Here is a 12,500-nt window from a genome sequence, read left to right as displayed (position 1 = left end):
AGTGAGGTGATATATATCATACTGGGACAGGGGGTCATGTCATAAGTGAGGTGATATATATCATACTGGGACATGGGGTCATGTCATAAGTGAGGTAATATATATCATACTGGGACAGGGTCATGTCATAAGTGAAGTGATATATATCATACTGGGACAGGGGGTCATGTCATAAGTGAGGTGATATATATCATACTGGGACAGGGGTCATGTCATAAGTGAGGTGATATATATCATACTGGGACAGGGGTAATGTCATAAGTGAGGTGATATCTACCATACTAGGACGGAGGTCATGTCATAAGTGAGGTGATATCTATCATACTGGGACGGGGGTCATGTCATAAGTGAGGTGATATCTGTCATACTGAGACGGAGGTCATGTCATAAGTGAGGTGATATATATCATACTGGGACAGGGGTCATGTCATAAGTGAGATGATATATATCATACTGGGACAGGGGTCATGTCGTAAGTAAGGTGATATATATCATACTGGGACAGGGGTCATGTCATAAGTGAGGTGATATATATAATACTGGGACAGGGGTCATGTCATTAGTGAGGTGATATATATCATACTGGGACAGGGGTCATGTCATAAATGAGGTGATATATATCATACTGGGACAGGGGTCATGTCATAAGTGAGGTGATATATATCATACTAGGACGGAGGTCTTGTCATAAGTGAGGTGATATATATCATACTGGGACAGGGGTCATGTCATAAGTGAGGTGATATATATCATACTGGGACAGGGGCCATGTCATAAGTGAGGTGATATATATCATACTGGGACAGGGGAGCATGTCATAAGTGAGGTGATATATATCATACTGGGACAGGGGGTCATGTCATAAGTGAGGTGATATATATCATACTGGGACAGGGGTCATGTCATAAGTGAGGTGATATATATCATACTGGGGCAGGGGTCATGTCAAAAGTGAGGTGATATATATCATACTGGGACAGGGGTCATGTCATAAGTGAGGTGATATATATCATACTGGGACAGGGGTCATGTCGTAAGTGAGGTGATATACATCATACTGGGACAGGGGTCATGTCGTAAGTAAGGTGATATCTATCATACTGGGACAGGGGCCATGTCGTAAGTAAGGTGATATATATCATACTGGGACAGGGGTCATGTCATAACTGAGGTGATATATATCATACTGGGACAGGGGGTCATGTCATAAGTGAGATGATATATATCATACTGGGACGGGGGTCATGCCATAAATGAGATGATATCTATCATACTGGGACGGGGGGTCATGTCATAAGTGAGGTGATATATATCATACTGGGACAGGGGTCATGCCATAAGTGAGGTGATATATATCATACTGTGAGAGGGGTCATGTCATAAGTGAGGTGATATATATCATACTGGGAGAGGGGCCATGTCATAAATGAGATGATATATATCATACTGGGACGGGGGTCATGTCATAAATGAGATGATATCTATTATACTGGGACGGGGGGTCATGTCGTAAGTGAGGTGATATATATCATACTTGGACAGGGGTCATGTCATAAGTGAGGTGATATATATCATACTGGGACAGGGGTCATGTCATAAGTGAGGTGATATCTATCATACTGGGACAGGGGTCATGTCATAAGTGAGGTGATATATATCATACTGGGACAGGGGTCATGTCATAAGTGAGGTGATATATATCATACTGGGACAGGGGTCATGTCATAAGTGAGGTGATATATATCATACTGGGACAGGGGTCATGTCATAACTGAGGTGATATATATCATACTGGGACAGGGGGTCATGTCATAAGTGAGGTGATATATATCATACTGGGACAGGGGGTCATGTCATAACTGAGGTGATATATATCATACTGGGACAGGGGTCATGTCATAACTGAGGTGATATATATCATACTGGGACAGGGGTCATGTCATAACTGAGGTGATATATATCATACTGGGACAGGGGGTCATGTCATAACTGAGGTGATATATATCATACTGGGACAGGGGTCATGTCATAACTGAGGTGATATATATCATACTGGGACAGGGGTCATGTCATAACTGAGGTGATATATATCATACTGGGACAGGGGGTCATGTCATAACTGAGGTGATATATATCATACTGGGACAGGGGTCATGTCATAACTGAGGTGATATATATCATACTGGGACAGGGGTCATGTCATAACTGAGGTGATATATATCATACTGGGACAGGGGTCATGTATGTGAGGTGATATATATCATACTGGGTCAGGGGTCATGTATGTGAGGTGATATATATCATACTGGGTCAGGGGTCATGTCATAAGTGAGGTGATATCTATCATACTGGGACAGGGGTCATGTCATAAGTGAGGTGATATATATCATACTGGGACGGAGGTCATGTCATAAGTGAGGTGATATCTATCATACTGGGACAGGGGTCATGTCATAAGTGAGGTGATATATATCGTACTGGGACAGGGGTCATGTATGTGAGGTGATATATATCATACTGGGACAGGGGTCATGTCATAAGTGAGGTGATATATATCATACTGGGACAGGGGGTCATGTCATAAGTGAGGTGATATATATCATACTGGGACATGGGGTCATGTCATAAGTGAGGTGATATATATCATACTGGGACAGGGGTCATGTCATAAGTGAGGTGATATATATCATACTGGGACAGGGGGTCATGTCATAACTGAGGTGATATATATCATACTGGGACAGGGGTCATGTCATAACTGAGGTGATATATATCATACTGGGACAGGGGTCATGTCATAACTGAGGTGATATATATCATACTGGGACAGGGGGTCATGTCATAAGTGAGGTGATATATATCATACTGGGACATCATGTCATACTGAGGTGATATATATCATACTGGGACAGGGGTCATGTCATAACTGATGATATATATCATACTGGGACAGGAGGTCATGTCATAACTGAGGTGATATATATCATACTGGGACAGGGGTCATGTCATAAGTGAGGTGATATATGTCATACTGGTACACGGAGGTCATGTCATAACTGAGGTGATATATATCATACCGGGACAGGGGTCATGTCATAACTGAGGTGATATATATCATACTGGGACAGGGGTAATGTCATAAGTGATGTGATATATATCATACTGGGACAGGGGGTCATGTCATAAGTGAGGTGATATATATCATACTGGGACAGGGAGGTCATGTCATAACTGAGGTGATATATATCATACTGGGACAGGGGTCATGTCATAACTGAGGTGATATATATCATACTGGGACAGGGGTCATGTCATAACTGAGGTGATATATATCATACTGGGACAGGGGGTCATGTCATAAGTGAGGTGATATATATCATACTGGGACAGGGGTCATGTCATAAGTGAGGTGATATATATCATACTGGGACAGGGGTCATGTCATAAGTGAGGTGATATATATCATACTGGGACAGGGGTCATGTCATAAGTGAGGTGATATATATCATACTGGGACAGGGGTCATGTCATAAGTGAGGTGATATATATCATACTGGGACAGGGGTCATGTCATAAGTGAGGTGATATATATCATACTGGGACAGGGGGTCATGTCATAAGTGAGGTGATATATATCATACTGGGACAGGGGTCATGTCATAAGTGAGGTGATATATATCATACTGGGACAGGGGTCATGTCATAACTGAGGTGATATATATCATACTGGGACAGGGGGTCATGTCATAAGTGAGGTGATATATATCATACTGGGACAGGGGTCATGTCATAAGTGAGGTGATATATATCATACTGGGACAGGGGTCATGTCATAAGTGAGGTGATATATATCATACTGGGACAGGGGTCATGTCATAACTGAGGTGATATATATCATACTGGGACGGGGGTCATGTCATAAGTGAGGTGATATATATCATACTGGGACAGGGGTCATGTCATAAGTGAGGTGATATATATCATACTGGGACAGGGGTCATGTCATAAGTGAGGTGATATATATCATACTGGGACGGGGGTCATGTCATAAGTGAGGTGATATATATCATACTGGGACAGGGGTCATGTCATAACTGAGGTGATATATATCATACTGGGACAGGGGTCATGTCATAAGTGAGGTGATATATATCATACTGGGACAGGGGTCATGTCATAACTGAGGTGATATATATCATACTGGGACAGGGGTCATGTCATAAGTGAGGTGATATATATCATACTGGGACAGGGGTCATGTCATAAGTGAGGTGATATCTCAGCCTGATAATCCTTCTGCTGTTTCTTTCACTGTTAACACTTCCATAATAGTGTAATATATAATACAAAATATTTAAGCAATTTTCAATAACTTTTAATAATGTCGAATATTTTGTTTATTTAAAATTTGGGTTATTCAAAATTTAGGTTACCTATTAGCCTCACCTATTATTAGCCTCACCTATTATTAGCCTCACTTATTATTAGCCTCACCTATTATTAGCCTCACCTATTATTAGCCTCACTTATTATTAGCCTCACCTATTATTAGCCTCACCTATTATTAGCCTCTCCTATTATTAGCCTCACCTATTATTAGCCTCACCTATTATTAGCCTCACCTATTATTAGCCTCACCTATTATTAGCCTCACTTATTATTAGCCTCACCTATTATTAGCCTCACCTATTATTAGCCTCACTTATTATTAGCCTCACCTATTATTAGCCTCACCTATTATTAGCCTCACCTATTATTAGCCTCACTTATTATTAGCCTCACCTATTATTAGCCTCACCTATTATTAGCCTCACCTATTATTAGCCTCACTTATTATTAGCCTCACCTATTATTAGCCTCACCTATTATTAGCCTCACCTACTATTAGCCTCACTTATTATTAGCCTCACCTATTATTAGCCTCTCCTATTATTAGCCTCACCTATTATTAGCCTCACCTACTATTAGCCTCACCTATTATTAGCCTCACCTACTATTAGCCTCACCTATTATTAGCCTCACCTACTATTAGCCTCACCTATTACTGAACGTGTTCGTCAACATAGCAAGATCCAAAATGGCTTGTATCACAGCAAGCTCTGCTATTTTCTCTTGTCTTCCAACAATCTATGTAATGGGTTGCTTCAGCTGTGCCACAGGCAGTGTCGTGAGTCTTACCTTGGCTCTGAGGAAAAATTGAAATCGGTTTGTGCTTATCAATCAGATCTTTTAAACAATAGAGTTGTCTTATCTCTCCTTCGTTTATGTGTATATTTGTGAAAATAGATGGGTATCTATCTATGTTGATGATGATGAAGCCTGCTGTGTAGGCGGAACGTTTCGTCAATAAAGATACCCAACTGTGGTACATGTCTTTATCTCCAATTCTGAACATCAAAATGGTATACAATACCGACAGGTTGGTAAGTAAGACACATAGGCAACAGATAGGCAACTTTATTCCGAAACGTTTCGCCTACACAGTAGGCTTCTTCAGTCGAATACAGAAAGTAGGCAGGAACAGTAGAGATGTGAAGACGATGTAATCAGTCTATCACCCTTGAAGTCTTAGAATTTTGAGGTTGTCAGTCCCTCAGCCTGGAGAAGTTCTGTTCCAATGTCAGGACTGAGGGACTGACATCCTCGAAATTCTACGACTTCAAGGGTGATGGACTGATTACATCGTCTTCACATCTCTACTGTTCCTGCCTACTTTCTGTATTCGACTGAAAAAGCCTACTGTGTAGGCGAAACGTTTCGGAATAAAGTTGCCTATCTGTTGCCTATGTGTCTTACTTACCATCTCCAACTCTCTAGATTCCGAGACTCATTTTGCTCGCGAAGTCTTTTCTGCTCCTTGATACTTTTGTTCGTTTCTTTATTCTCATTTGCTTTATTAGGTTACGTTAGGTTAGGTTAGGTTAGGTTAGGTTAGGTTAGGTTAGGTTAGGTTAGGTTAGGTTAGGTTAGGTTAGGTTAGGTTAGGTTAGGTTAGGTTAGTGTAGGTTAGGTTAGGTTAGGTTAGGTTACATTAGGTTGCAGTTAGGTTAGGCTTAGGTTAGGCTTAGTTAGGTTAGCGTTAGTTAAGTGTTAAGAAGTTAGGTTAGGCTAGGCCGAGGCTTAGCTAGGCCTGGTATTAGTTTGTGCGTTGTAGCTCAGTTGAGCTAGGTTGAAGTTAGCTGTTAGGCTGAGATTGGCTTAGTGCTAGGCTTAAGCGGTTGTGTGCTAGCTGCTAGGTTAGGTTGTGCTTGTGGCAGCTTAGGTTAGTTAGGTTGTGCTAGGTTTTGTTAGGCCAGTTAGGTTAGGTTAAGAAGGTTAGGTTAGGCTTAGGTTAGTTAGGCCAGTTAGTTAGGTTAGGCCAGGTTCAGGCTAGTTAGGTTAGTTAGGTTAGGTTAGGTTAGGTTAGGTTAGATTGTTAGGTTAGGTTAGGCTAGGCTTAGGTTAGGTTAGGTTAGGCCTTAGGTAGGTTAGGTTAGGTTAGTTACAGTTGAAGCCAGGAGGCTGTTGGTTGGTTGGTTGTGTTGTGTTGTAGGTTGTGTAGGTTCAGGCCAGGTTCAGGCTTGCCAGTTAGGCTAGGCAGGCTTAGGTTAAGTTAGAGGTTAGGTTGGTTCATGGAGGGTTGCCAGGTTGTGGTGGTTAGGCTAGGTTGAGGTTGTAGGCTTGGTTAGTACGGTTAGGTTAGGTTGCTATGGCTAGAGGGGTTAGTGGCAGGTTAGGCTTAGGTAGTTGGTTAAGAGAGTTAGTTGAAGGAAGAGGTAGGTTAGCAGGAGGTTAGGTGGTTAGGTTAGGTTGCTTAGGTTAGGTTAGGCTTAGGTTCGGTTAGGCTTAGGTTAGGTTAGGTTAGGTTGTTACAGGTTAGGAGGAGGCTAGGTTAGGTTAGCCAGGAACAGTTGTTAGTTCTTAGGTTACCGTTGTAGTTAGTAGTTACGTTAGGTTAGGTTGGTTAGTTAGGTTAGTTAGGCTTACGTTAGTTAGGTTAGTTAAGTTAGTTCCAGTTAAGTTAAGCAGGTAGTCAAAGAAGTTGCTAGGAGGTTAAGCCAGGTTGAGTTAGGCTTAGGTTAGTTAGGTTGGTTAGTTGTTGCTGAGTTGATGCTTAGGTTAGTTAGGTTAGGTTAGGTTGTTTAGGTTAGCTTAGGTTGGTTAGGTTAAGTTAGGCTTAAGTTAGGCTTAAGTTAGGTTAGGTTATTAGCTAGGCAGGTTAGGTTAGGTTAGTTAGGTTAGGTTAGGTTAGTTAGGTTAGGTTAGGTTAGTTGCTTGAGGCTAGGAGGAGTTAAGGTTAGTTAGGCAGTGGTTGTTAGGCTTGGCTAGGTTGGTTAGGCTTAGGTTAGTAGGTAAAGTTAGGTTAAGTTAGGTTAAGTTAGGTTGATCCTCCGCTGGAGTTTTTGGTCAACAGTTTAATAATTTAATATTATATAATTTGTGAGAGGCAGTTAAGTAATATTATTGATGATTTTCTGATTAAATATAATATCTCAAGACTTATTATCTCCGCCATATTTAAATATTTATCGTTTACGATATTTATCAATAATGTATCAAGTATTTTAATTATCGTAGGAATCATACAGGATATATACACACAGATGTGTATACCTCCTCGATGTATATACACTAAGAGTTTACTTTAATACATATTTTAGGTATTAAAATGATCCTCGTGTAGTAGATAGGTTTTAAACCCCCATTAAGCCGCCAGTAAGTGTGTTCAGCTTTCTTAATTATTATTATTATTATTATTATTATTATTATTATTATTATTATTATTATTATTATTATTATTATTATTATTATTATTATTATTATTATTATTATTGTTATTATTGTTATTATTATTATTATAATTTTCTTCTTCTTCTTCTTCTTCTTCTTCTTCTTCTTCTTCTTCTTCTTCTTCTTCTTCTTCTTCTTCTTCTTCTTCTTCTTCTTCTTCTTCTTCTTCTTATTATTATTATTATTATTATTATTATTATTATTATTATTATTATTATTATTATTATTATTATTATTATTATTATTATAATTATTATTAATATTATTGTTAAATTTATTATTATTATTATTATTATTATTATTATTATTATTATTTTCATGGGGCAGCGCTAAACCCAGCTAAGCCAGCCTGTTGACGGGGGGGGGGAGGATGGAAGGTATTTAGGCTAAATTCAGTGAACGGGAGCACAGATCCAATTCCCTAGATCAAGAGCCCCTCACCAGCATCAAGGAACCTCCCTGAGGGGACAACTTTCTCTAGTTACATGGTATTAATGCTGTGTTCATGGTGAACAAACACATGGAACACACAAGAACAATCCTGGAACAACAGTTTATATAATTTGTGTGTCGGATTATCTGTAATAATTTTTGTAGCATAATTGGTGCAATAATTTGCGTAAAATGTTTGTTATAATGATTTACGCAATATGATTATTGGTATGATTATTTGTGTGGTGTTCGGAAGATATTATTATTATTAACATTATAATATCCAGAGGGATAACCCAAGGATAACCCAATGATAACCCAAGGAAGCCAGGCAGTGTGGGGTTATTACCACTGGAGTAATTAGTGTGTCGTCAGTGTGCAACACTATACCTTGAACTAACTCCTAGGTATATATATATATATTTTTATTCGCCGGTATTCTCCCGGCCCGGGTCTTTTCCAAGTAGTGGTGACCCGGCCTTGGCTCCCTATCTGGGGAGTGTCTCGAGACTTAAGTCTCCCATGGGAGGAGGCACAGTACCTCCTCATCTTTGGGACCAAGTGTCCCCAGGCCTAGCCACATTCCCCGCCCTCACGGGGCTCGTAGGGAGAAGCTAGGCCTCTGGTCTGCCATCTACCCCGCCCTAAAAGGGCTCGTGGGGATGGCAGTCTTATGAGCTGCAGATGGTAGCAAGCTCAGGCTTTTAACTCCTACGTATTTGTTTACTGGTGGGTGACGAGGCAGCAGACGTTGGACGGCATCCATACACTTGTTCATTCTTACCCTGGATTGACCTGAGACGACTTTTTTCTTTTTCCAGACGATATACTCTGGAAAATTCAATCTGCACACAGACAAGGCTGTTTCTAATAGATTTAGGAGAAGAAAGGGGAAGTTGATAACGTTGAGGAAGGTGGTAATTCTTGGACAACAAGTCTTGATGTTGAGTCCGTCTTCTCTAATGTCCCTCTTGATGATGTCCTTAATTTTCTCAGAGTCGTTTCTAGATTGAAGTCCATATCAACTAACTCATCAGCAGAGAAAACAGTTTCTAGGTAACGTGAGTGCACAAAAAAACTCGGGTCACCTAGGTGTGGGCTCTTTGTGCATCGTTCCAGCCACGGTATTGTGTTTCTTTGTTTTATTTGTGCGTTCAGGTACCTATATATCAAGGGTATATAATACCGATAAGTTGATAAATATATACATGTATAGCATCTGCTCCTAGGCAGACGGACTGATTACCTCATTTGCAGCCGTCTTTCGTATATAATTGTGCAAGGCAGAGGGACTGATGCCTCTTATCCCACGGCCTTCCGCCTTTATCCCTGTTTTGGAGGGGGTAAGCCAGGGGAAGGCCTCGGTCAGATGACCAAAAACTCCAGCTGGTGGGTCACCCTAAAACCCGCGTCAGGATACACTTGTCCTGTTTCTTTACGAACAATATACCTTCTTAAAGAATAGTCTTTACAAATGATTTAATCCAGAGATTACTGGTGATAAGCGTCTTGGGAGGAATCTTAAACAACGTGAAGGTAGATGACTGCATCTTGCAAGGAGGAGCGAGGCACTCTGCAATCCTATAATGATAAAAACCATACAGATTTTTCTATATTTTGGTTTTTACAATAGCTGTATATTAGCGTAATGCATTTTTAAATGTGTTTACCTACCGGTACTTCTGGGTATTTGCAAAGATTTTTGCGACAGAGTCAACTTCATTGATCAGCATTTAATGCTAAGTGGCGTCTAATACTAAGTGGCATTTAATGCTAAGGGGCGTTTAATTCTAAGTGGCGTTTAATTCCAAGTGGAGTTCCATGTACTGGTGACTCCAGTAGTCCTATCGACACGAAATACGGAAAGATACCGGAGCTGAAGTCTTCCAGCTCAGACTGACGGATCTCAGGACCTCGAGTGTGCAACACATCCTGTGTGATGGAATATGATTGGGAAATATATCTGGATTTTGTATCTCTATGCAACTTTGGTACAGAATAAGGTAGCAACACACTGCGAGTGTTCCCACCGTGCAACTATCACATACAAAACAGTGTGGTAACATAAGAACATAAGAACATAAGAATGGAGGAACACTGTAGAAGGCCTACTGGCCCATGCGAGGCAGGTTCTTATCAAAACGACCTCTACCATCTATCACATAACAATTATAATAATTTATACATATACACGATACAATATTGTTTCTACAAGTACATGAAACAATTTATACAGGCCTAGATGACATCAATTACATACATATAGGCAAATTAGGTTAATATTGCCCCCAGGATGCGACTCACAACGGTCGACTAACACCCAGGTACCTACTTACTGCTAAGTGAACAGGGACAGCAGGTGTCTTAAGGAACACCCCCCGCCTCCTCCAGTGTTTCCATCCGGGTATTGCAGTATTTCTATATTGGAAATAATGTACAATATTGCAGCCGCATTGCGTTACAAAAAAAAAAAAAAAAAAAAAACAGAGCCTAGAGCTACAACTACCTCGACATCCATACTGTGACCCACACTTGTGGCCACACCTGAGTCACACCTGTGAGCAACACCTGTGAGTCACACCTGCGAGTCACACCTGCGAGCCACCCATGTGAGCTACATCTGTGAGCCACACCTATGAGCCACACCTCTGAGTCCCACCTGGGGCCGCAACTGTGAGCCACACCTGTGAGCCACACCTGTGAGCCACACCTGTGAGCCACACCTGTGAGCCACACCTGTGAGCCTGGTCCGGTACTACATCCTTCACTCCACGGTTATTACCTACCACCCACGCAATCTCTCTATCTAGAACTTCTTGTTTCTCTTATTTCTCGCCTTCGGCCTTCTACTGCGTCTTCTCTCTCTCTCTCTCTCTCTCTCTCTCTCTCTCTCTCTCTCTCTCTCTCTCTCTCTCTCTCTCTCTCTCTCTCTCTCCTCTACCTTTGCTTTCTCTTCCTTTCTTGCTTCTTCTTCTCTCTCTCTTACTTGTAGTTTCTATGTTTGTCTGTCTCTGTCTTACTATTTCTCTCTCTCTCTCTCTCTCTCTCTCTCTCTCTCTCTCTCTCTCTCTCTCTCTCTCTCTCTCTCTCTCTCTCTCTCTCTCTCTCTCTCTCTTTGTATTTCTTTTGTTTTTTCTCATCCCTTTCTTACATTTCTTATTTAGCGTCTATATCTTATTTACTCCTCGTTTTCTCCTCTTTGTATTCATGCTTTTTTTTCCCTTTCACTCATTTGCATGCTTCTCTTGCTTTCTCTCTCACTTCTTCCTTTTTGAGAGAGAGAGAGAGCGAGAGACAGAGACTGAGAAAAAGAAGAGAGATAACTTTCGACAGGTAAAAAAAAAATGTTTCAGCAACGTGGAACATTACAAGATCATCAAGTAACTAAGACCAGCGTCAGGACAACAACTTTTCCTGTTTCCTGACTAATCTATTTACCACAGTACAAGATCCTCGGGACTGGATTTGTCTCACTGTAGAGAGAGAGAGAGAGAGAGAGAGAGAGAGAGAGAGAGAGAGAGAGAGAGAGAGAGAGAGAGAGAGAGAGAGAGAGAGAGAGAGAGGGAGAGAGAGAGAGAGAGAGAGAGAGGCTATTCAACTCTTCGTAAAAGTGCCCCATCTCCGTATTCTCCATCACTGTGTCCTCTTAATATCTCCATCTCCCCATCTCTCCATCATTTCATCCCACTATTCCTCACTCCGTCTCTCCTATCAGTACATCCAGCATCACCAGTCATCTCACAGGTCTCTCATTTATCATAATTCCCCCCCTCTGTGCATTTTCAATTTCTTTTAGTATTGCATCACCACGATGATTACTCCCCCCCCCCCCCAGGCAGAGTCGCCTTGATAACGCAAGAGAAAAAAAAAAGATTTATCTCTAGCGTACAGCAGAAATAAAAAAAATCTGTGATAATATTGGTTAAGCGATGATGTTTATAGTGGGAGAGATGATATATATATATATATATATATATATATATATATATATATATATATATATATATATATATATATATATATATATATATATATCAATATTTATGTTTTGTTTTTATTATATTTACCTCACCCGCAGATGGACAGCTGCTTAATGAATTAATGAGTATCTGTGAGGGAGAGGTGTGACCATATGTGTAATGTTTCTAGAGGGAAGCTGAACAGAGTCCAGAAACTGTTTATTGTTTGGAAAGAAAAGGACCTGGGAGTCACCATGTAGGAACGAAGGCATTGGTAGCAATAAATCCTTTATTTTTTTTTTAACACGACGTTTCGTCCAAGACTAGGCTTTATTAAGC

The sequence above is a fragment of the Cherax quadricarinatus genome, chromosome 59 (genome assembly GCF_038502225.1).
Source record: "Cherax quadricarinatus isolate ZL_2023a chromosome 59, ASM3850222v1, whole genome shotgun sequence".
Lineage (NCBI taxonomy): Eukaryota > Metazoa > Arthropoda > Malacostraca > Decapoda > Parastacidae > Cherax > Cherax quadricarinatus.
Note: the sequence above shows the minus strand (reverse complement) of the source record.